Source organism: Rattus norvegicus, chromosome 15, assembly GCF_036323735.1.
Source record: "Rattus norvegicus strain BN/NHsdMcwi chromosome 15, GRCr8, whole genome shotgun sequence".
In the NCBI taxonomy this organism is placed as follows: domain Eukaryota; kingdom Metazoa; phylum Chordata; class Mammalia; order Rodentia; family Muridae; genus Rattus; species Rattus norvegicus.
In genome coordinates, this window is record NC_086033.1 from 4585284 (window position 1) to 4609085 (window position 23802).

The 23802-nt window shown below is 44.4% G+C and overlaps 1 long non-coding RNA gene across 1 annotated transcript in view; it reads left to right on the forward strand.

Moving 5' to 3' along the window:
- The window catches only part of LOC102555049 (uncharacterized), a 33644-nt gene extending 11891 nt beyond the window's left edge, over positions 1–21753 (forward strand). Inside the window, exons 3-5 of the long non-coding RNA XR_359801.5 lie at positions 611–16715; positions 17564–17779; positions 18373–21753. This is a non-coding gene — a long non-coding RNA (uncharacterized LOC102555049). The remainder of the gene's footprint in view (positions 1–610; positions 16716–17563; positions 17780–18372) is intronic.
- The last annotated feature ends 2049 nt before the right edge of the window (positions 21754–23802 follow it).

The following is a 23802-nucleotide window of genomic DNA, read 5'->3' on the forward strand; positions in this document are numbered from 1 at the left end:
GTAAGTGCCCTTGACCATTGAGCCCTCACTCTAGGCACGGTAGTGTATACTTCTTATAAAAGTATTTTCTTTAATGCCGGCATTTTGTATATACTAATTGAGAACATTTTAAGGTCATTTCATAATAATTTCATATAGTGTTTTATATTAGAACATACAGATCCAATCTACCTTTTCCTCTGGTGACCTTGTGAGAATCCCATGTTTTATTCACATTTTATTTATATTTTCTAGTCGAACATAAATTTACTATTTTTAAGTTGAAAAGTCATAATTTGACAATTCCGTGTTCTAAAATAACAGCGACAGTACTTTTAGTATATACTAGTAAAATCTGGGGCAAAATTTACCACTGTCGTCTCATAATCTTAACCTTAGACCTCTGTGTTTGCTTAAGCCGAAAGAAATAAAAGGAAAATCCAGTCATGCTTTCAAAGGTTCCTTTTATGCAGAGATAGGCACAGTTAATTGTACATTTATTGTCCCACTAAATGATGGAATTACACACTTCATGCTTTGAGCATGTGGCAGTTATTTTAGTAACATATGATTAATTGAATTCTGTGGAGACATGAAACACAGTCCTGTTGATTTCATGGTGATGCCTCAGGAAACTCCGTCTGGATGGCTGCAGTACCGTGAGGGTGAGCAAGAGGACCAAGAAATACATGACGCTGTGTTCCGGCCTCCCTGGCTTTTCCACATCAAGCAAGCTGATTCCAATGTGGACCCACAGTAATCTCATTAAAAGGCAATTCTTTCTGCATCAGTCACTCCCACTAGCTTGTATAATATCCTCAGGGGAGCTGAAGTCCCACCAGCGTCCTCGTTTTCATTTATTTGATTTATGTCTAGTGACTTAACCTTAGACCCTGGTGTTTACTTAACTGAAAGACATATAAAGGGAAAATCCAGTCATGGTTAGTGTTCTTTTAGCTATAGATAGGCAGACTTAATCCTAGAAGGGCTACACAGATGAGAAAGATGGACCTCTTCTCTCTCTCTCTCTCTCTCTCTCTCTCTCTCTCTCTCTCTCTCTCTCTCTCTCTCCCCCCCCCCCCCTATCTCCTGTCTCAAGAGTATTTAATGTTTTGGTTGTCTAAGCAAATCTCTTGCAGCTGCAGCTGTTCAGTTCTCTGTTCGTGCCAAGGACCCTTTGTTTATAGTAAGTGCACCCAAGAATTCTTCTAACACAAGTTGTTCTACTTAAGCTCCTTTGCAAGTCTCAGACTTTATCGCATCCACAGGGAAGCAGAACCAGGCTCTTCTTTCTCGACATTCTTTCTGGTCAGAGCAGAATGAGGAGGATTTGATTTCTCGCAAAGCATTTAAGCGTGCTCATGGTTTCTGCATAGCTATGAAGGAGAAAAGACTTCCTTGGACCTGTTTCTGGATGGGCCCAATTTCATGCTAGGTGAGGACCCCCTTAGAGGGGCCTGAGCAATATTTAGTCCATCTGTTGAAACCTTAAAGTCAGAAGAAATCAAAAAGCTGAAGAAACAGAAGAAACAACTTGATCAAAGGCTGCAGAGGGACAGGAGTGCCAGGCCCATGAGCAACTCAGGGCCTCTCAGCACTGTGGGAACAACTAGTTGACACATTTCCTCCCCCACCATTTTTTTTTTAACAAACAAACAAACAAGGTCTTGCTATGTAGCCCAGGCTAGCCTCAAAATCTTTTTCTTCCATGTTTAACCTCTCAAGTTCTGTGGCTACAGGAATGCACCACCACACCTCTATTGTAGACCTCAGGCATGCTTTTCCTTCCTTTCTTAGTGTGTGTATGGGTGGGTGGGGTGGGTGACTGTATTTGTGCTTCCCTGCCCCTCCCCTCCCCCTCTCTGAGAAAGGATCTCTCACTGGCCTAGCGCTCATAGCCTTGTTGGCTGCCAATGAGTCCCCAAGGTCTATCTTTTTAGTACTGGAATTTCAATCACAGGCCACCACACCTGTTTGTCTGTCTGTCTGTCTGCCTTCCTTCCTTCTTTCCTTCCTTTTTCTTATTTTTTTATTTTGTTATTGGTTGGAGGCAGGTTGTTTTAACTAGTTCTCCAACCCCTAGACATGCTTTTAAGGCCCATGAATTTTGTTTAAAAAGTAGTTATAGGTGTTGGAGAGGTGGCTCAGCGATTAAGAACACTTGTAGTTTTAGAACCACACCCCCTCCCCCCGTTTCTGTGGATGAGACTCCCCCTTCTGGATTCCCACAGACAGCAGGCACAGATGTTGATGCACACATTCATATGCAAATATTCATACACATAAAATAAGATAAAAAAATCTAAAAATACTTTTCGCAAGCTGGATATGTTGGTGCATGCTTTTAATCCCAGTAGTAAGGAGGCAGAGGCAGGGGGATTTCTGTGAGGTCAGTGTGGTCTACATAGTGAGTTCCAGGACAGCCAGAGCTACATAGTGAAGCCCCGTCTCAAAATTAATTAAGAAATAATAAATTCAGCTTATCTCTTTTTGACCATCAGACTCAAAAGTATATAGTTTCAGAGATGAAACTTCTGGTAGCTGACCGTGGACTCAATTCTAGACATCTGTTTTTCTGTCAGAACTGCTTTAATAAAATGTCTAAAATTTTGTTTGATTTTGAGTTTTGGTTATGTTTTGATCTTGGTTTGGCTTTAACTGAGACAGGGTTTCTCTATATAGTCCTAGCTGCCCTGGAACTCACTCTGTAGACCATGGTGGTCTCAAACTCCGATATCTGCCTGACTGCTTCCCAAGTGCTGGGATTAAAGGTGTGTACCACACACTCATGGACCGTCCAGGTGTTTTAAAGATGTAAACACAGCCAGTATCCTGATGTTTGCAGTGTTTGCCATCACCAATACAAGAACCCAATGTTTGGTATCGTATAGGGAAACAACATCTGCCCAAAGTACTTGACTGAAACTGCCTCTTTCCGGTCTTTGTTAACTTCTCAGCGCCTTCTCTAAAGGTCACCTTCAAGGTGCAAGCGTTTGGCTAGCACTAGTCTGGCACTTGTATTCTGTGTGACCTTCACCAAAAACTCTCTGGATCTCTAAGTTCTCTTTTAATGAAGTAAGGAAAGCAGTAGTGTCTCCTTGAAGTGGTTATGGGCAAGTCAAGGTAGAAACACCATGTAAACCTCCAGGGTGATGCCTGGATGGGTTGTCACTAGCGGTGTTCTGGGAAGGACCTGTGTGGGAATGAGTGTAGCAGGAGGAGTGGTCAAGTGACAAGACAAGTATGCCAGGTTCCTCAGGGTATTTGATGACAAGTTGATAGAACATACAAGGTGAGTTTGGTGAGCTGGCCACAGCTGATGTCAGAAAGAGTACATTTGGTAACATTTCTTCACAAGAAATGTTCAGTGCAATCAAGTTAGTGGCTGGAGATCAGCAATGGTGGGATATTTGTATCATGGGAACCACAAGCAGTATGAAACAGTCTCTTCCCTACCAGTACCCCGACTGGTAAACTCTCCCTGGAGCACACTGCCAGGCTGGAAGGAGACACCCACACTTGCATCCCAGCTCCATGCCTCATCAGCCCTTAAATCTAAAACCACAGCTTCTTGAGTTGGCGATCACCCAATGTTTGGCAACAGTAACAGATTCGAGTACTTTGTATTGTGCATGTGTCATTCTGGCAAGACTAAGGAGAGCCCAGTGAAGCGATTGGGCTCAGAGTTAAGACTATTGTGCGTTATGAACAGAGCTTTTCCTATAGTTCTCTGTTCTCCTAGCAACACAGTGGTCTCATTCCAGAAGACAAAGACTTTTAATGTTATCTGGCCTTTATGCGTCGGCATGTAAATGTCAAATCCATACAGCTCTGGGTTTTAACTACTTTATCTATGTGTATGTCAAGATTCGTGTAAAAATTTCTCAAGTGAAAAGGGTTTCAAGCAGGGAAGTTTAAGAATCCCTGCCTTTGGGCTGGAGAGATGACTCAGTGGTTCAGTGGTTGAGAGCACTGACTGCTCTTCCAAAGGACCTGAGTTCAATTCCCAGCACTCATATGGCAGCTCACAAGTGTCTGTAGCTCCAGGGTCTGACATCTCACACAGATATACAGCAGGCCAAACACCAATACATGTAAAATAAAATGAAAAGTAAATAGATTGTTAAAAAAAGAAAGAAAGAAAGAACCCCCCCCCCCCCGCCCTGCTACATCAGCTCCCTCAGGCAATTGAGCCTCCAGCTTCTTGCCTGTACTTGAGGAACAGGTATAATATAAGGCAAAGGACTGTCAAAAGCCAGGCTGGAGGTCAGGGTACAATACCAGCACTTGGAAGGCTGAGGCAGGAAGACTACAAGCTTGAAGCTAGCCTGATCTTTATACTGAACCTTGTTCCTTTTCCCAAAAAAGGATCATTAAAAAGAAGAGATAAGATACATGAAGGACTTAAAATGTAACAGCAAACAAAATTGCTAGTGCCCGTTCAAAACCTAGAGGATACAAATCCCAGCTGAACCTTGCATCTTTTACTTGTTTTGGATAAACAGTTGATAAAGATAAGAAGAGTATGTTGGAGTGATTTGGTCAGCCAGGCTTGGGAAAGGGTTTGTTTTATGGGGGAAAAATTCTGAATAAGTTCTTTCCTTGTTTCTGTTTGAGAAACTATTTAAACAAATTTGAACATCTAAACAAAGATAGTCTTAAAGCCCCAAATCCAAGTGCTCTAGGTCTCCTCTGAGCAGTTTTCAACAATGTTGGGCCCAAAGCCAGAACATGTTAGAAACGTTTTGAACTCACCCCACCCTGTCTCCATGGCCATCCTCCCCCAGAATTTGATACAGTGCCAAAAATAGGATCTTGTAAATGTCTTAAGGCTTTCATCCTTTCCCCTTAAAAACAAAAGTATCTAAGACCTTGCAACGTAACAGACGGGGGTGAAGGGAATACTGGCATAGGAAAACTGTGGGTCAGAGAATGCCCGGGAAGACCGCTGTCTGCAATACTCTTGCTTTGTGGCAGGAAGAGCCTAGACAACTGCACAGCTGGCTTCCTGTCCAACTCTCCAAGCTTCCCCTTCAGTTTATTCTTCATGCAGAGAGCAAGGTCTCACCCCTGATGGAATCTTTGACCTCGTAGGAGCTCAAGACTATCTCCAGTTGGGCAGCTCTGGGATGGGCCCTGGAGTCCCTTGCTCTCAGTTGCTATAAAGCATGCAGAGGGAGTGGCCGGAACAGGAGAGGAAAGACTGATTCTAGACCCTGGTGAGGCTCCGGAAGCCACACCCCATGGGCTGGGGAAGGAAGGAGGCAGAAAGGAAGCGTCTGGAAGACTCTCCCTTGTTAGGGAAGTTCTAATACTTCCTCTTTGTCACTGCTGTCTGCCTCCTTTTGTTGGCAAGGCTGCTAGGAGCCTGGAATGTTCAGTGTACCACCCCAGGCTGGTCATATTAGTCACATACTAGCACCCGCATGTGCGTATGCACGTGTGCATGTGTGTAAAGGCCCAAGTGGTCACTTTTTACTTTATCTTTTGAGACAGGGTCTCTTGAAGATCCCAGTGTTTCCCAGATTGACTAGACTGGCTGACCAGTCAGCTTTGGGCATCTGCCTATCTCAGCCTCCCTGCGTTGAAGTTATAGATGTATATGAGTACGTCCTGATTTTTAAATGTGTGCTGGAGACCTGAACTAGGGTCCTCATGTTTGTGCAGCAGGCACTTTACAGGCTTAGTGTGGTGGTCTGAACAGGAATGGCCACCATAGACTCATGTGTTTGAATGCTTGACTCATAGGAAGAGGAACTATTAGGAGGGTGGCCTTGTTTGAGTAGATGTGGCCTTGTTGGAAGCAGTATGCCACTGTGGGGTGGTGGGCTTTGAGGTTTCCTATGCTAAAGCTGAGCTCAAGCTACATCCAGGCCCACTGTGGGCACAGTCTCCTTCTGCTGCCTGCAGATAAAGATGTAGAACTCTCAGCTCCTTCTTCAGCACCATATCTGAGGGCACATTGCATGCTTCCTGCCATGATGATAATGGACTAAACCTCTGAAACTGTAAGTCAGTCCCAGTGAAATGTTTTGTTTTGTTTTTAATAAGAGTTCCCATGATCATGGTATCTCTTCACAGCAATAAAACCCTAAGACACTAAGCCTCTAGTCTTCTACAGAGCTTTTCTGGTACACTGTTGTATAATAGTTTCCTCTAAGACTGGAACATTTCTGCAGGGAAGCTCCTTAAGTAGATAGGTCAACAACTCAAAATAGTTTTAGGAAGTCCCTAAAACTGAGCGGACTCACTAGGTCTCTCCCTACCACAGTAAACATTAAAAGCTGAGAGTTCCTCTCATATAAGAGAGGGCTACCAAGAGGATTCTGAGAGCAGAAAAGCTGCAAAGAAGACTCTGAGACCAGACCAGCTGCCTGCAAGAAACAGAAACCAGCCGAGCTGCCAGGAATATATTAAGACTGGAGCCCCTTGGAAAAGACACTCTGAAACCTTTTGAGCTGCCAGCAGGATGTGCTGCGTGCTCCAGGTTTCCCAACTTTGTAAGCTGTTAGCCATGCTGGGGTGGGCCTGCGTGATGCAACTGTCTTTGAGTCATTTCAGCTCCTGTAAGTAACCCTTAACCAATATTCCTGTAAGTAACCCCAGGAAAACTCATTGGTTCAACAATGTGGACTCTGGCAGTTGTAAGTGTTGCAGCTCTAAAGGGGAAAGGTTTCCCCAGTGTAAGTGTTGCTGCTCTGAGGGTAAAGGTATCCTAGCAGTTGGGAACCAAGGAATGCCACAAAGTCATACTGCACAACAAACCTCACCTGAGAGATTTATTGGGAGAGACACAAGAGAGTGCTTGCCTCTGCTTGGATGAGAAGCAGCAGGTAACAAGACAGGAGGCAGGCTTAATGTAGGGATTCTTGGGGTAGGGGGGAGCTTTCCAGGGTGGGGATTTCCAGGGTGGGGATTGGTGGGATCTCAGTGCAAAGCCAAGGATTGGTAGAATTTCAGATTCAGAGATTGGTGGGATTTTTGAGCTCAGGGATTGCTGAGTTTTGTTTTTTTTTTTTTTTCTTTCCGGAGCTGGGGACTGAACCCAGGGCCTTGCACTTGCTAGGCAAGAGCTCTACCACTGAGCTAAATCCCCAACCCCGATTGCTGAGTTTTTGAACTCAAGGACTGGTGGAGTTTTGAGGTCAGGCATTGGTGGGTTGTGGTGAGCTTTCAAACTTGGAAATGAGCTCGGACCTTTGCCCTACTGTGCTTGCTATCTGTTGGTGTCAGAACTGCTTTTGCCTCCAGCAATGACATCACCTGGTCACCTGTGAATCTGTTGCCATGGCAATGACCATACATTCCCAGCATACTTTTGGTTCAGCTCCCACCTTCACCTGGGAGCAGTTAGGTCACATTTCAAATAAAAAGGCAGACCTTTCTGCCCTCTTCCTCTCTTTTCTTTCTCCCCCTTCCCCTACACCCCAGTCTCCACTATCCCAGTAAACCTCTCCACATGGAACCATGTTGACCTGGTGTGGTTTGTCCAGATGCAAGCCATGATTTCCACCCCAACAGTATCTGTACTTTGGTCTGTTGTGAGTTCCCTATCTAGTTTGAGCAGATGTGTGTGTTGCATGCCCCCAGGAAAAGTTTTGTCACGGGCTGGAGAGATGGCTCAGAGGTTAAGAGCACTGGCTGCTCTTCCAGAATTCCTGAATTCAATTCCCAGCAACCACATGGTGACTCACAACCATCTGTAATAAGATCTGATGCCCTCTTCTGGTGTGTCTGAAGACAGCTACAGTGTACTCATACATAAAATAAACCTTAAAAAAAAAAAAGTTTTGTCACACAGTACACACCTGTAGCATTACCAAACTACGCCATTGCTGTGGAAGCTAAAGATAAGTAAAACTGTTTTACTCTGTTCCATCCACAAGATTCCACACAGTGAAATCCTTCTTTGGAATTTGTGAAATTTTATCAATGGTGCATCTAGGGCTTGGGTGGCTTCACTTCTTTTCAAATGCATTTCCCCCATTCATCTGCAAGCTCTCAGACTTCAGTTCTCCTTCTCCAACTTCACTTTGTGAATACTGCATCCCGAGGCTAACCTAGAACCATGGTTCACAGTCAGTAAAGCCCCTGTCCTTCCATTTTTGATCTGTGCCAACATCACCTATTTAAAACGAAAACACAGATTCTCTGTCCAAAGGATATGGTTTTACTGCAGTATACTAGGAATTCTCTCTGCAAAGATGAGTCCCTCTAATAAAATTTTACAAGGATGGTTTAAGGGTGAATCTTAGCCAGCAGTGGTGGTTCATGTCTAAAATCTTAACACAAGGGAGGAGGAAGTAGGTGTGGTGGATTGAATATTCTTGGCCCAAGGAAGTGGCACTAGTAGGAGGTGTGGCCTCATTGGAGGAGGTGTGGCCTCATTGGAGGAGGTGTGGCTTCATTGGAGGAGGTGTGGCTTCATTGGAGGAGGTGTGGCCTCATTGGAGGAGGTATGGCCTCATTGGAGGAGGTGTGGCCTCATTGGAGGAGGTGTAGACTTTTTAGAGGAAGTGTGTTACCATAGGGGCAGATTTTTTTTTTTTTGGTTCTTTTTTTCGGAGCTGGGGACCGAACCCAGCCAGGGCCTTGCGCTTCCTAGGCAAGCGCTCTACCACTGAGCTAAATCCCCAACCCCATAGGGGCAGATTTTGAGGTCTCCTCCAAGTACTCAAGCTCTGCCCAGTACAGAAAAGAGCATTCTCCTGGCTGTTTAAAGAAGAGAGCCTCCTGGCTTCCTGTAGATGAACATGTAGGACTCTCAGCTCCTCCAGCACCATGTCTGCCTGCATGCTGCCGCGCTCCCCACCATGATGATAATGGACTAAACCTCTGAAACTGTAAGCCAGTCCCGACTTTTGCCTTTATAAGAGTTGCCTTGGTCACGGTGCCTCTTCACAGCAACAAAAGCCTCACTAAGACAGAAGGGTACCGGGAATGCAAGCCTGGGGTCCAGAGTGAGCTGCGTGTGTGCCTAGGCTAGAGCCTGTGACCGTGCCTCAAAACGGCAACAAAGGAGTGAGTCTTGACAAAAACTATCTGTGGCTTCGACATTGTATAAAATTATAGCTATAGTTCTTCATGGGAGATGTGGTTACCCCTCCCTGCACTGGTCCCATGTACTTTGAGGTTGTCTGAGTGTGGACATAGTCACTTTCTTGATTAGTGAGTTATGAAGAAGTGGGTGGCTGTGTGGCTTTGAGATGTCATCTTTGATCCTAAGGTAAATAAAAAGTAGGAAATGACTTTATTACCAGTGATGACTAAATGACAGGGAATGCTGGGATTTTTTTGTATTTATTTTTGTGTGCAGTTTCTTTTTTTTAAGATTTGTTTTATATATGAGTACACTGTAGCTGTCTTGAGACACACCAGAAGAGGGCATCAGATCCCATTACAGATGATTGTGAGCCACCATGTGCTTGCTGGGAATTGAACTCAGGACCTCTAGAAGAGCAGTCAGTGCTCTTAACCACTGAGCCATCTCTCCAGCCCTGTACATTGTTTTTTGTAAATCTGCATTTATGTTTGTGCCACGTGCATGCTTGGTGCCCAGGGGGCCAGAAAAGGGTGCTGGATTCCCTGAGACTGGTGTTGTAGATCATTGTGAACTGCCTTGTGGGTGCTGGGATTGAACCTAGATCCTCTAGAAGAGAAGCCAGTGATCTTAACCTCTGAGCCATCTCTCCAGCCCCTAGAGGGGTCAGTCTGAAGCTGTGATTGATACAGTGTGGTAGAGAGTGGAGAAACTCATGAATTCTTGTTGATGTCTTTTAGACACAAAGAAACCTTACAGATGCACTGATAATTCCGATAACCATCCCTTATCGCTTGGACCAGTTGAATCAGTATCTTAGTTACTCACAGTTGAAGCTTTGTATATCAGGTGCAATAAGTGGTTTACTTTAGAAAACACTTTCCAGTGAATTTACACAGCTGAGGTCATCAAGAAGATACATTTCATAAAGTTAGAAGTCCTGCAGGAATTTTATTTCTACTTTTTATGTCTTTAAAATTTTCAATTTAAACGATCTGTTCTCGCCAGGCATGTTGGGGGACATGCCTTTAATCCCAGCAATCTGGAGGCAGCCAGGTGAATCTCTGTGAGTTTGAGGCCAGTCTTGGTTACACAGCAAGTTCCAGGATAGACAGGACTACATAGTGAGACTGTGTCTCCCAAAACTACTACCACCACCACCACCACCACTAATAATAATAATTATTTAACATTTTGTTCTATACCACAGCCTTTAGAATCATGGAATCTTGGTTGCTCACGTGTCTGTTAGTTGAATATTGTAGTTTCATTTTGTTTCTGCAACAAACATGAGCAAGAGGAACTTGGGGGGCGGGGACAAGGGTTTGTTTGGCTAGGTCACAATACATGAAGGGAAATCAAGGCAGGAACTGGAAGCAGACACCATGAGGAATGCTGCTTGTTTGTTCACTCCAAGGACCATGCCTGGCTTGCTTTATTATGCAGTTCACGCCCACCTGCCTAGGGATGGTACCGCCCATAGTAGGCTGGGCCCTGTGAATCAGTTACTAAATGAAACAGTCCTGGACTGACAGATCCTCAGGCTAATCTGCCTTAGGCAATTTCTCAGTGTAAGCTTTCCTTTCGGCTGACTCTAGACTGTCGGGGTAAACCAGAAACAGTAACTGAGGATAACTTTAGATTTGCTAGAGGAGGGTATGACATCTGTCCACGCAAGGAGTTAAGCTGGTCAGCCCCTTTACTTCAGTAACATGAGAATAAAAACTCTTGGCCTTGGCTCTGCTGACTGTCCAAACATCTGAATCTGACTTCGATTAGCAACCCGGATATTTCCACTCCAAATTTTGCTGACTGTTACAGCTCACGCAGAGCCCAGCTGCAAGCAAGGAGCTTGCCAAGCGAGCTATAATCCATCATTCCCCCGCTGGAGGTTAGAGGCTGCCTGGCTCAAGTCCGTCCAGCAAGCCTGTGGGTAATAGTGCGCTCCCTCCTCCTCTCCAGATCTCTGTTGACCAGAAAATTACTACTTTAATGTCAGGATTCCGTGGGCACCCACTAGGATTTCCAGGTTCTTGTTTCCTGGAGCAGACTGGATGGAGGTACGAAGAAAGAGGCAGGCAACGCAGAAGGATTTGTGAAGAGAGATCTTATCCCTGAGGGAGGGAGTGGGATGAAGCACAGGTGCGTTAGCAGTTCAGTGCACAGAGCATGGGTACACACATGGGCGGGTGAGGGGTCAGGGACAGTAGGGGGACATTCCTGTCACATGGTGCAGGTTTGGGGATCATTTGTACAGTATAGACTTTCTCATACATGCTCTCTATGTGAAGTCCACAGTGAGTCACCTACAGGAAATGCAGTGCCACTGAACGTGTGCCAATGACTCCAGACTGGTCTACGTAGCCTGTCTTGAGGTGTCTAGCCCATTTCTTTGGCGGGAAGCTTCCTTTGTGTGCTCATTTTTCTGCCTTTCTAAAATGCATCTTGAACCTTGCACTCCACCTTATTCGCCTATTTCAACTCTTTCTGAGAGCCGTGGAACCGGAAATCTTTTGGGGCAGGGAGCTGAAGGGTGATGACCCGTTGTTATTTTATAACCACTGCCTTTATGTTCAGGGATATCTCCCAGCTTGAGAGGAACCACAGGGCTCTCCCTGTTCTGTATAGATGAGGAAGAAGGCCTGCCTGGCCGCCTCCGTCCGCATGGCTGTAATCCCTGTATCACAGGAGTTTAGTCTGACCCTTCTGTACTCTAGAACACAAATTCTGTAAGGATGTTGGTTAGAGAGATAGGGTCCAAAGATTGATTACACCGATCAACAACCTCCCAAGGGGCAAGCACTAGGAAAGCCATGACCATGGGATAGATTTACAGGTAAATAGGGGGATAGAGAGGGGTAATAGTGAATATGGCTCCTAGAGAGGACCCAAGTCCAGGTCCCATCATCTATGTTGGACTCCTTACACCCTCTACCTCCATCTCCAAGGGAGTCTGTACTCTCTTCTGCCTACCAGGATAGCTACCGTCATGTACACATGCACACGCACACATCCATGTACGCACGCACGCACGCATGCACATCTGTATTTTTAAAATAAAAATTACACCTTTTAAAAATTTGTTTGTAAATTATGCATGTTGGGGGAGGTGTGCATGTGGGTGTGAGTTCCCACACGGGTCAGGAGAGGACGCTGGATCCTCTGGAGTCATGGCTGAGTTGCTTGATGTGACTGCTTAGAACTGAACCTGTGTGCAAGAGCAGTGCCATCTCTCCAGCCCTAACCACTGGCCTCTACATCTTTTCTTTCTTTTTTTCTTTTTAGGGTAATAGTGTGAAATTGTAATAACTGCTTGTCTTTTACACCAACACGCCCCAAAGAAGAAAACCAAGACATACAGCAAGGTTAATACTGCAGGTGGTTTTATAAATAAGACTCATCTTTGTATTTTAAGTTAACAAATACAGTTTTTTTGTTTGAAGACAAATTTCAAGTCTTTAGAACTTTACAGTTTTCAGGTGTGAACAGCCGCATCTTTGAGATGTTCTTAAGGCTGTGGAGAATTCTTTTAAATCTTGGTGGGGCCAGCCTCTATCAACCCTGAAAACCTGTACATGTCACCTGAAGATACTTATGTCCTTGGCAAGGCGCATCAACCAGTGCGGCTTTAGCCACTACGACTTTTTTTGCATTTATTTATGTGTGTGTACACATGCGTGCAAAAATGTCATGACATTCATGTGGAGATCAGAGGACAACTTAAAAGAGCAAACTCAGACCACCGGACTTGGTGACAAGCACCTTTGTGCTACTGAGCCATCTTGCCATCCCAAGTTGCCGTAATTTGCAAGCATCCTACCCAACTAGTTTTGGTGGAGAAGTAAAACATGGCTCTAGGAATGTCTTCTCGATTTTAAGTGAGAACTTCCAATGTCGTGCCTTGCTCCTAGGCTATGTGCAGGGCAATCTTCAAGGCTAGAGCTCATTTGGTTTGGGGGACATTCTCATCAACACTTGTTTCTATACACACGTAGATTATTTCCTGTTCTCTCTCTCTCTCTCTCTCTCTCTCTCTCTCTCTCTTACACACACACACACACACACACACACACACACACACACACGTCCTAGATTATCGATTAAGGTAGAGAATAAAGCTCCAGGATTGGAATGGAACTTAACATCTTTTTTCCTTTTTGCTTTGCCATGTCAAGAGTTATCCGGGGAGCCTCGATGGCTCTCTGGGAATTTATTCAATAGGAAACCCAGGCTGTACCAGTTTTCACTGGAGATGGAGATGCTCTCAGGGCTAAGGGTCTCACTTTGGGCTTGTTCTTTACCTGTAATTTCTTCCCTGAGCCTTTTGGATGGTACTCGGCTCCTGTTGTTGAAAAGCTGAATTTAAAAGTTAACCCTGGGGGTCTGGAACAAGCTTCCTTCTGATGCTGAGAGAAGACTGACTGGCAAAATAAGTATCTAACCTGGCCACATCTGACCTTTGGGAGAATTTTAATATTGTTTGCATTGTCTTTGGTAGTGTGTGTGTGTGTGTGTGTGTGTGTGTGTGTGTGTATGTGTGAGTGTATGTATATGTATGTGTGTGTGTATGTGTATGTATGTGTGTGTATGTGTGTGTGTATGTGTGTGTATGTGTGTATGTGTATGTGTGTGTGTGTATGTGTGTGTGTATGTGTGTATGTGTGTGTATGTGTGTATGTGTGTGTATGTGTGTATGTGTATGTGTGTGTATATGTGTGTATGTGTGTATGTGTGTGTATGTGTGTATGTGTATGTGTGTGTATATGTGTGTATGTGTGTATGTGTGTGTATGTGTGTATGTGTGTGTATGTGTGTATGTGTGTGTGTGTGTGCATTTGTGTGTATGTGTATGTATGTGTGTATGTGTGTGTGTGTGTGTGTGTGTGTGTGTGTGTGCATTTGTGTGGACATGCACACACTATGGCACATGTGTAGAAGTCAGAGGACAGCTTGAAGGGCGTTATTCTCTCCTTCCACCATGTGGGCCCCAGTAGTCAGGTCAGACTCAGCGAGCTTCCCAGGCTTGGTGGGCAGGACCCACATAGGCCCAGTTGTCTCATGAGGCCCCACTACATTTCTTAAACCCCAAACAGGACTGAAGTTTTACATCTCTGCCCTACCTTGCTGTTCATTTCCATCCCTTCAGGTTACTTGCTTTACATGAGCTCGTTAAACCAGAGATGTCATTGTCCCAGTCTTAGATCCCAGAACAACGGAAGCAGCCCCAAACCCTCAGCTACACCCTGGGCAGGAGCTGTCATCCGAGAACCAGTCTGTCCCTTCAGACTACAGGGTTGACACTGGACGACCTCGAAGAACCAGAACCGAGACAGCGATTAACCAGGTTTTACCAAGATGTCGGCCCAGTTATGCACGCCTCTTGTCCACTGTTCTAATTTTATTTCTCTATGTGAAATTAAGAACTTAAATTTAAGTTGAGCACATCCCAGGGGAAGTTTAGAAGCATTGTTTTTGAACCCTTAACTTTTCTTGTTTATTTATTTATTTTTCTTTCTTTTTTTCAGAGCTGGGGACCGAACCCAGGGCCTTGCACTTTCTAGGCAAGTGCTCTACCACTGAGCTAAATCCCCAACCCCTGAACTCTTAACTTTTCTATGCTTTCTTCTCCCGGGGCCAGGATTTGAACCAATCACCTATGTTGTCTCTTCTACCGTGAGTTACAGTCCCTGCTATGGACGTCTCTGAAGCTGGTTTTGATCTAAGCTTCCCAGTCCCCAAGGCAGACCCGAGACCATCAGACCTCTTTGCTTCTCCAACATGGCTACATTTATTAAATCTCTTCTTTCTGCCCCTTGCCCTTACTCCGTTTATTCAGGCCTAGAAGAGGCTGCCGGAAACAGGATGCCCGCCTTAAAACTTACACTATGAACTAAAAGGAATTTGGACCGCTTACCAAATTTATATGACCACTTACTCGTCAGCTAATTTGGTGCCTTGTAACTAATAATGTAAAGACAGAGGCGTATGTAGCAATACAGATAAATCTATAGTTAGCCGTAAAGGTAGCTTTAAAAACAAAAGGCTGCGTTGACTTTCTTTAGCTCTGTCATTTGCCAATTTTTTAAGACAGACCATTGATCCAATTAGTTTCTCCGAAGTATTTACCTAAGATTTGCGCCTCAAACCACCGCTCTGAAAAGTAGTCGCAAAGCACAAAGCTCAGATGGTCCTCAAAGAAAGATCCCAACCTGATCGTTGATAAGGTTCAAGCAGATGCCAGAAAGAAAAAAAGAGCTGAAAATATGAGTTTGTGGTGTAGATCTAAGGTGACGACAGAGCAGAGAGCAGCTGAGGCAACCTCGGTTTTCTTCAGTCTTCAGCCAGCTCGTTGAGAAACAGGGCGGGATTCATCCCCCATTTCTGGAGTAACACTATGGCTCTTATCGTGCTTATCAGGTTTTTAGAACAATTTTCTTTCCTTTGAAGAGACTCTCTACATTCCCCTACATCTGTGCCTGAGGGTCCCTGTTCAGGTGTGGCAATCACAAACATGGGGCTTCTCGGGCCTGTGCTGCAGGCAGATATTGGGATTGTGAGCAAGTTGTTGGTCAGATTGTCTCCTTGCTTTTCTCCAATCCCGCCTCTCTCCTACAGCACCCCAAGTCCTCAGGATCAAGTACAGGGCCTTCCATGTGAACCCAGAGGCTTAAGTCAGGGCCTGACAGTTGTGAGTAGTACCAGTGTGCTCAGAGTCAGTTCCTGGCTTACTCCTGCATTGCTGAAATGGATTTTAATCGCCCTAGATGGTTCAGGAGCCTCCCTCCAGTGGAATGGATGGAGGACGGTAAGCTCCACTCCTTGTATGCTCAACAGGACCTGTTTTTTTCGGTAGAAGGAAGAACTTGAGGTAGAAGGAAGCTTATGGAGGTGGTGTGCATCTCTAAAGCTCTTGAGAGGATAGTTCATCTTCAGAGCCCTGTTGATCCTTGTTTTCCCTTTGGGAAGCGTGTAGGTCACTTAGGATATTAGATGTACCTTCCTCTCATCTTCCTCTGCATAGCCCCGTCCATCTTGGTAGAAGCACATAAGGCACGTTGGTCTTAAGGTCTATAAGACATGAGCTCCCTTGGTAGCAAGTCCAGCTGCAGGGGCTGTGCCACAGCTTAGGCTTCCAACCTTTAGCCAAACTTTCTTATCTCCCTTTTATATTGGAGCCAGAGAATATCACGACATTTCTTTTCATCGTCAGGATCACAACTATTCTAGTTCTTGAAGATGCACGGTTGTAAGGAGTCCAAGAGAACTGAATGTCTCAGGGAATGGCAAGAAATCAAGGTCCTTGGAATGTTCTTGGAGTTCTCTTAAGAATGTAGTTATTCATGTTTATTAATGTGGAAACTATTTGTTAACTTCATGTTATCGTTACAAAATGCTTGAGTCAATTAAATTATAAAGAAGAAAAGGTTTCCTACGGCTCACAACTATGGTTTCCTTTACACATTCCGTGATGGAGTGGGCCTCATTCTTTGGGCCATCATGGCTGGAGTGGTGCTATAGCAAATGACTCAGCTCATCGACTAAAGGCAAAGCCAGGAGAAGAGGAAAGGCCAGGGTCCCTCCCGACAAGGACTTGCCTCCCAGGGATCTCCCCAATACTCCACTTCCTAAGACACACAGCATCCACTTGGGACCACAAGGGCCTTAGGAGGACCAGCAGCATCAAGATTACCCAGAAGTAAGTTTCAAGTTAGCCCTCCTAACAGTTCTTGCTTGGCTTGGCTTGGCTTCTTATGCTGTAACATCAACAGTGAACACACACTGATCCGTCAGCCCTCAGTGTGCTATTCCAAGTAGATCCAAGTAGATTAAATTCTCTTCCAAAGTTTCAAGGACCCCTGTGCTTTTGGCCTAATCACAGGACAGGGTGTGTGTGCTCCGCTCGTGTTGGTAGTGTTGGTAGCACACAGCTGGAAGGTACATTACGAGTCCACCTTCCCTACAGGTGACTCCCTCATGTTTCTACCACTAAGCCCCAGCCTGTCTTATCCCGGTCTCAGAGTCTGCATCCAAGGAGAAAAATCCCAATAATAAGCTGAGATTTTTGAACAGAAGCAACCCTGGCCATTCTCCTCAAGAGCTGAGGAGGAGTATCACTAAGACGTGGATTAGCAGTGAGGGGGAGCATCACTAAGACGTGGATTAGCGGTGATGGTCAAAAGCCTGGTGCTGTTCTTTGGCTTCTTTCATTCATCATGGTCTGTCCAAACCAATGTTTGGGGCTGGGGATGTGGCCTAGTGGTTATCTTGCATCTGTGAGGTTCACGATGCTACATGCATTGGGCCTGGTGGCTCACATCTGTAATCTCAGTACTTGGGAGGAAGAAGGAGGCAAAATAATAATAAGTTCAAGGTTATTCCTGGCTATATAGCAAGTATAATGCATCCAGGATACAAAAAAAAACTTGTTTCAAAACACAAAAACAGTACTGTCCCCGCAAAACCCCTTTCCCCAAAATCTCACTAAAATATTCTCCTCACTCATATCCCGATTTCTCTCTCTCTCTTTCTCTTTTTTCCTCTCAGTGCAGGAGAAGGAAGAGTGAGTGAGCCAGCAAAACAAGAAATCCACTAAGAAATGAAAGGGATCCAGGGTGTGGTGGCGCAGGCCTTTGATCCCAGCACTCTGGAAGCAGAGGCAGGCAGATCTCAAATTCAAGGCCAGCCTGGTTTACAGAGCAAATCCCAGTACTGTCCGTACTGACAGAATAAAACTTGTCTCAAAAAAATACAAGCAAGCAAGTAAGCAAACAAAAAAACAAGAAAGAAGAAGGAAAAAGAGGAGGAGGAGGAGGAGGAGGGGAGGGGAGGAGGTGGGGGGGGAGGGAGGCGGGGGGTGGGGGAAGCGGGGGAGGCGGCGGCGGAAGGCGGAGTCCGCGGCGGAAGGTGGAGGGGCGGCGGTGTTCAATCCTAATCGTGTAGGGTGGGTTTTGTGCTTCTGGGTCTGCATGTGCCATTCAGCAGTCCTGTGCCAGATTCACACCATCAGCCCAGTATTCACAAAATAGTATCTAAGAATGCAAAGTTATATACTAACACCACATCTGGATTTCATATTTGCTGGGCTTATTTTTCTTTTTTTTTTTTTACCAATTCCCCCCTCAGTTTAAAGCTTGTACGATTATAGCTGACTTTAGCTCTATTATGAACGAGGTGGTATATTGAATGAATGGATAGACAGAGAACAACTGCCTTGTTCCTTCTGTTCTCTCCTTCCTAAACTCCCACATGCCATCTCTTCTTGATTTGGTACTAGGGCTCTCTACCCCTGTCCATTCTTTCTTCCAGCAGCCTGGGAATGAAAGGCAGATGTGACCTTTGCGTTTCTCTCCCAGGCACTCATGGCATCCTCCAAGTCATCGATTCACTTCCTGTGCCATGTATGTCCCAGTCTTTCCATTTTCAACACGAGCCTCGTCCAGCCACTCTTCGCCTTGCACAGTCACCAGTGCGGACCATCCGCACTCCAAGTTGTCACAGAGATGGAGTGTTGTCATTAAGCACCACCCTACACATGCAAAATCTTCTTATGTCTCTCCTAAAGCTACACCCATTACACAGCACTTTAAAAATCAAGATTAATTTGCCTTTTAACCGTGTTTTCAGTATTCTAGATGGCCTCTGGGTAAAGGATTTATCCCCTCACCTTATGAAAGTAACGTGACTAACATAATAAGGGTGCCTAATATTCTTTGTACTTTAGTTAACGCTATGAACTACAGAGATGACTGACAGTGCCCATATTCGGACATTAATGACAATGTTCATTTTAAATATTCTCATTAAAACACAGGGACATATCTTAAGCCCATTGCCTTCCTTGATGTTCTCTTACCCACAAGCCTTCTACCTTGATTGCCTGTTGCACTTGTCCAACAGAACAAGCACCCCTTGGCAAACAGATGGCTATGTATAGCATCACTGTGCTCTGGTTAAATGCTGCTCTGTCCCACCCAGTAGCCCTCTGTATTCTCTGAAACAGACAGATGATTCTCTTGATACTCCAGGAAAGCCCTAAGCATACTTTATTCTGAAATGTCTAACTTTGACGATAACTCTAATAGAAAATTATTCGGTGACTTTTTATATCTTAAGAATAATTGTAAAATTTTACTATATATAGATACCCTTACTGTATATAGGTTTACTGTATATAGATTTACTGTGTACAGATTCTAGAAATTCTGTTACCAACATTACTTTCTTTAGTTCTGATGTGAGAATGTGCATGGAGCAGAGATCTAAGTCACAACACTATTCATGGTTTTGACATATAACAAAAACTGTAGGGCTGTCTAACTCCTTTGGGTACTTCAAGCAATGACTTTAATTAGAAAAATATATTTTAGAGACTGTCGAACATTTATTTCTATAATTGTAATGAAGGATCTTTTTTTTTAAATAAAAACACACTGGCCAAGCATTAGACACAATGAATAGGACCCACTGGTGTGGTTACTGTAATTCTAAGGTGGTTGTTTGAACTGATTTGTAATACATAATAAAATCAACCAAATTAAAAACAACAATTTATTCCGCCTGTAAGATATCACATTGGTTGTTCCGAATACTTCCCACACTCCTTGATACCTTAAGAAGCCACATCTTTACGTTTTTACACTTACAGATCAGGAAGTAATTTGGGAAGTGGGTCAGCCTCAAATCACTTCAAATTTCAGAAAACTATGAGCCGAAAACAGTTTCTAACCTAGGAGATTTAACAGATGATCAAATTTACTTTAACAATCATAATCCAGGAAAAGCTAGATTATTTTTTTTAAAATCTCAAGTTTACAGTTAAAACATTTAAAGAAGGGGTTGGGGATTTAGCTCAGTGCTAGAGCGCTTGCCTAGGAAGCGCAAGGCCCTGGGTTCGGTCCCCAGCTCCGGAAAAAAAAAAAAAACCATTTAAAGAAATGTCATTGTAATATTGCTTTGAAGTCCTAAGCATATAGAATGAACCAATGGTGCCTAATAATCAGAGCTGTTCCACTCTTCCAAAATGATTGATCTGTCAAAAATACCTATAAATTCTCACTGCATAGCATCATGACATGAGACCTGCAAGATTTTCCCTCTGATGGCGCCTATTTGGACCATTCTGGCTGGTCACCTATGGTCACCTATGTGGTCAAGAGTCCTACGGATAAAAAGTTAAATTCTAAATGTCCATGGCTGGACTTACTCCACAACATCAACTTAGGACACAGTGTTCAAATAGAACCTGATTTTGTCATCCTCAGAACTGCACTGGCAACATCTAATGTGCCTCCTCTCCCTGGTTTCCATTTCTCTTCCTTCCTTTCTTTAAACTTTTATTTATTTGTACGTTTTATTTTGTTCTGAGACAGAGCCCCACTCTGTAACACTGACTGACCTTTACTCTGCACACTGCCTGGCCTTGAACTTACAGAAATCTACCTACCTCTGCCTCTCTGAGTGCTGGGATCAAAGTTAGGTGCCCACCATACCTGATCCTTCCTTTCTTTTTAGAGTCAATCTCACTTTAAAGTCAAAGTTGATTTCAAATTCTCCACCTTTTTTAACTTCTGGAATGAATGCTGAGACTACAAGACTGTGCATCCAAGCCTAGCCATCACTTCCTGTCTAATACTAGTCACTTCCTGTCTGAGGCTGTTCCTAAGTTCTTAGCCCTACCTCTGGGCACGTGCTTCCCAGGAAATGTACTTGGGGTCTGTCTTAGTTAGGGTTTTACTGCTGTGAACAGACACCATGACCAAGGCAACTCTTATAAGGACAACATTTAATTGGGACTGGCTTACACAGGTTCAGAGTTTCAGTCCCTTATCATCAAGGCAGGAACATGGCAGCATCCAGGCAGGCATGGTGCAGCAGAGCTGAGAGTTCTACGTCTTCATCTGAAGGCTGCTGGTGGAAGACTGATTCCACCCACAGTGACACACCTACTCCAACAAGGCTACACCTTCTAATCCTGCACTCCCTGGGCCAAGCATATACAAACCGTCACAGGGTCCTTGCCTTGATCTTATTCAGAGAACAACTGTACGTCTGACTCAAGTGTCCTAAGAAGCTGAGTCACTTCAGGTCCCTCTCCACCATCTGTGGATGGGAAAGGACATCCGGGAAGACAACTAGCTGCCTTTCAACCCCTTCAGGGCAACTGCTGTGATGAGGTTAAGGGATGTATAGTTTGTCTTTTATTTTAATCCTTTCTGCTCATATCTTAACTACCTCTTCTATGTAATTCTCTGTACCTATTTTTTTTTCAGAGGTTCTTGCAGGTACTACAGATATTTCTAAATATTAAATTGGATCTGCAGCCTAAAACACACACACACACACACACACACACACACACACACACACACACACACAATCACAGACACACAAACACACACACACACATACACACACAGAGACACACATACAGATTCTCACACACAGACACACACACAGACACACACACACACACACACACACAAACACACACACACATACACACAGACAGACATACACACAAATATTGACATCTATCACTGCCCTAACCAATTAAGCTGAGGCTACTCGGAGTCTCAAGAGGATCCAAGGATGTGAGAAAATAAGGGGATAAGCAACTAATTATGTAAATTACACCCCAATTATTTTCTTAGAATGTTATGCAAAAATCTTTGCGTGATTAAAAAAAAAACTCTCCTGGGAATTTTGTACTCCAAAATTAGAGCAATTAAATCAGATTCCTGCAAGTGTCTATTCTGATGAAATGGATCTCTGTGAATAACCCTGTGTCTATTCATCCTAAATCGTCCTTGTCCTTGACAAGTGAAGGTGTACTTTGTTCCTCAGACATGGTAATCTAGGTTTTCCAAGTAGTCAAAGTTACTTGCTGATTCCCTGCATTTTACTAGAAACCTCATATGGTAATTTGCTAGGAAGAGACCAACTAAGGGCTTCAAAGATTCCTAGACTATAATGTACGGTGCGGTATTTCTATTTGAGGATAGCCTTAACCCTCTGTCACCTCTCAAAACGGAGTTATTCAAGAAGCTAATACAAATGGGGTGACCAGGAGACTCCTAAATAAGAAAGTTGCTCTGGACGGTTTACTGTCCAGTCTACCAACATTTAATGTATCTCATTGTGTCTGAGTAATCATCCTTTAATTAGAATTAATCAGACATCTCTTTAAGACTCTCTTTCCTGACTTGGTCTAGGTTAACCAAGGCGTGAATGTACAGGGGGTTCTGGTATTTTGAAGTGTTTAATTCTCTGTGCACATGGGTGCTTCTTTCTGCAGAGAACGGGCCCCTCATGGAAGACTCTGTTTTGTGTTGAGGGATGTGCATTTGTTTATTGTCTTTCCCCTGCACTAACATATGATTCCCATGAAAAGGAAGATGGTCTCATTCACCACTGTCTCCTAAGTCTGCTGAGGCATATTGTAGTCTGCCACGTAGCAGACGTCAACTAAGAATTTGCTGAAGAAATAGGCTGTCTTGCACAGACCGAAGCCAACGTAAAAGTGTTACCAGGGGGTTGGGGATTTAGCTCAGTGGTAGAGCGCTTGCCTAGCAAGCGCAAGGCCCTGGGTTCGGTCCCAGCTCTGAAAAAAAGAAAAGAAAAAAAAAAGTGTTACCAGTGTTCCAAAGGAGAAGTCTAGCCTGCCTCTTGGTTGGGGGCCTGCGTGCGTTACCATGGTAAAGACCAGGTAGGATGAACACGTGTTCACAATCAGGGCAGATACCTGTGTAGGGCGCTCAGAATTAGAGGCTTGGAACCCCAGCTTTGTCACTCCCCATGGCTTCAATAACCAGCCTCGGTCTCGACACAGACACAGTGCGCCTACGTGGGCATTCCGAAATCTGTTTAGGGGAAGGCTTTCAAAGAGCCTGGCCTTCTCCGCCAGCTGCTATCAGATTTGCATGGTGTGAACAGGAACACAGTGATGTTTAACAGCTTTACACACTAGGATTGCACTAGCATTTTCCATTCTGGATGTGTATGATCCGCCCCCCTGACTTAATTACAAGTGTTTGAAGGCAGGCACCCAGTGCATGTGGGACTATTATTTGCCTGGTGATGGAATGAAAACGGTTCCCAGGAGACTAAACACACGGAAATGCAGGATAGCCGAAGCAGATTAGACGCTTTCTGCCTTTTTCTATGCTCTTGGGGCTCCTGGAAATAATTTATTAAAAAAAAATCTAATGGTTTGGGCATAATGATTATTTTTAAACCATATAAACCGGGCACACTAATAATCACAATACCCAAGAAGCTGAAGCCGGAGGATCATGAGTTCAAGGCCAGGGTAAGTTACAGAGTGAATTTCAGGCTAGCTTGCAACATAGTAAGACTCTGTCTCAAGCAAAGTACTTTAAAAAAAGAGAAAAAAAGAGTGAAGGAGGAAGAAGGGAAGGAGGAGTGGGTGAGCAACCCTGTAAGTCACTGAACACATTCCCTTTAAGCGGTATTCAGATTGTGGGACATTAGCTACCTCTCTCCGGTACAAAGCTGTGTGTACCTCGAGATCATCGCCATTGCTGAACAGAATGATGGGAACAGAATCTCTGCACCAAGCACACCAGAGAAGTCACTGTTTCAATTTGGAAAAGCCCAGTTGCCATCCCCTCAAGATTCCCAGAACGTGAGATGAAGGCTCAGGGTGAATGGCATTTGCACTTAGCTGAAGCCAGTGCCTCCCTGTGTCCTGCAGACGGCATCCTCACTGCGGACGTCTGTACCCTGTATCCCTCCTGCCCACCTCATTGTCTTCAGATGGGCAT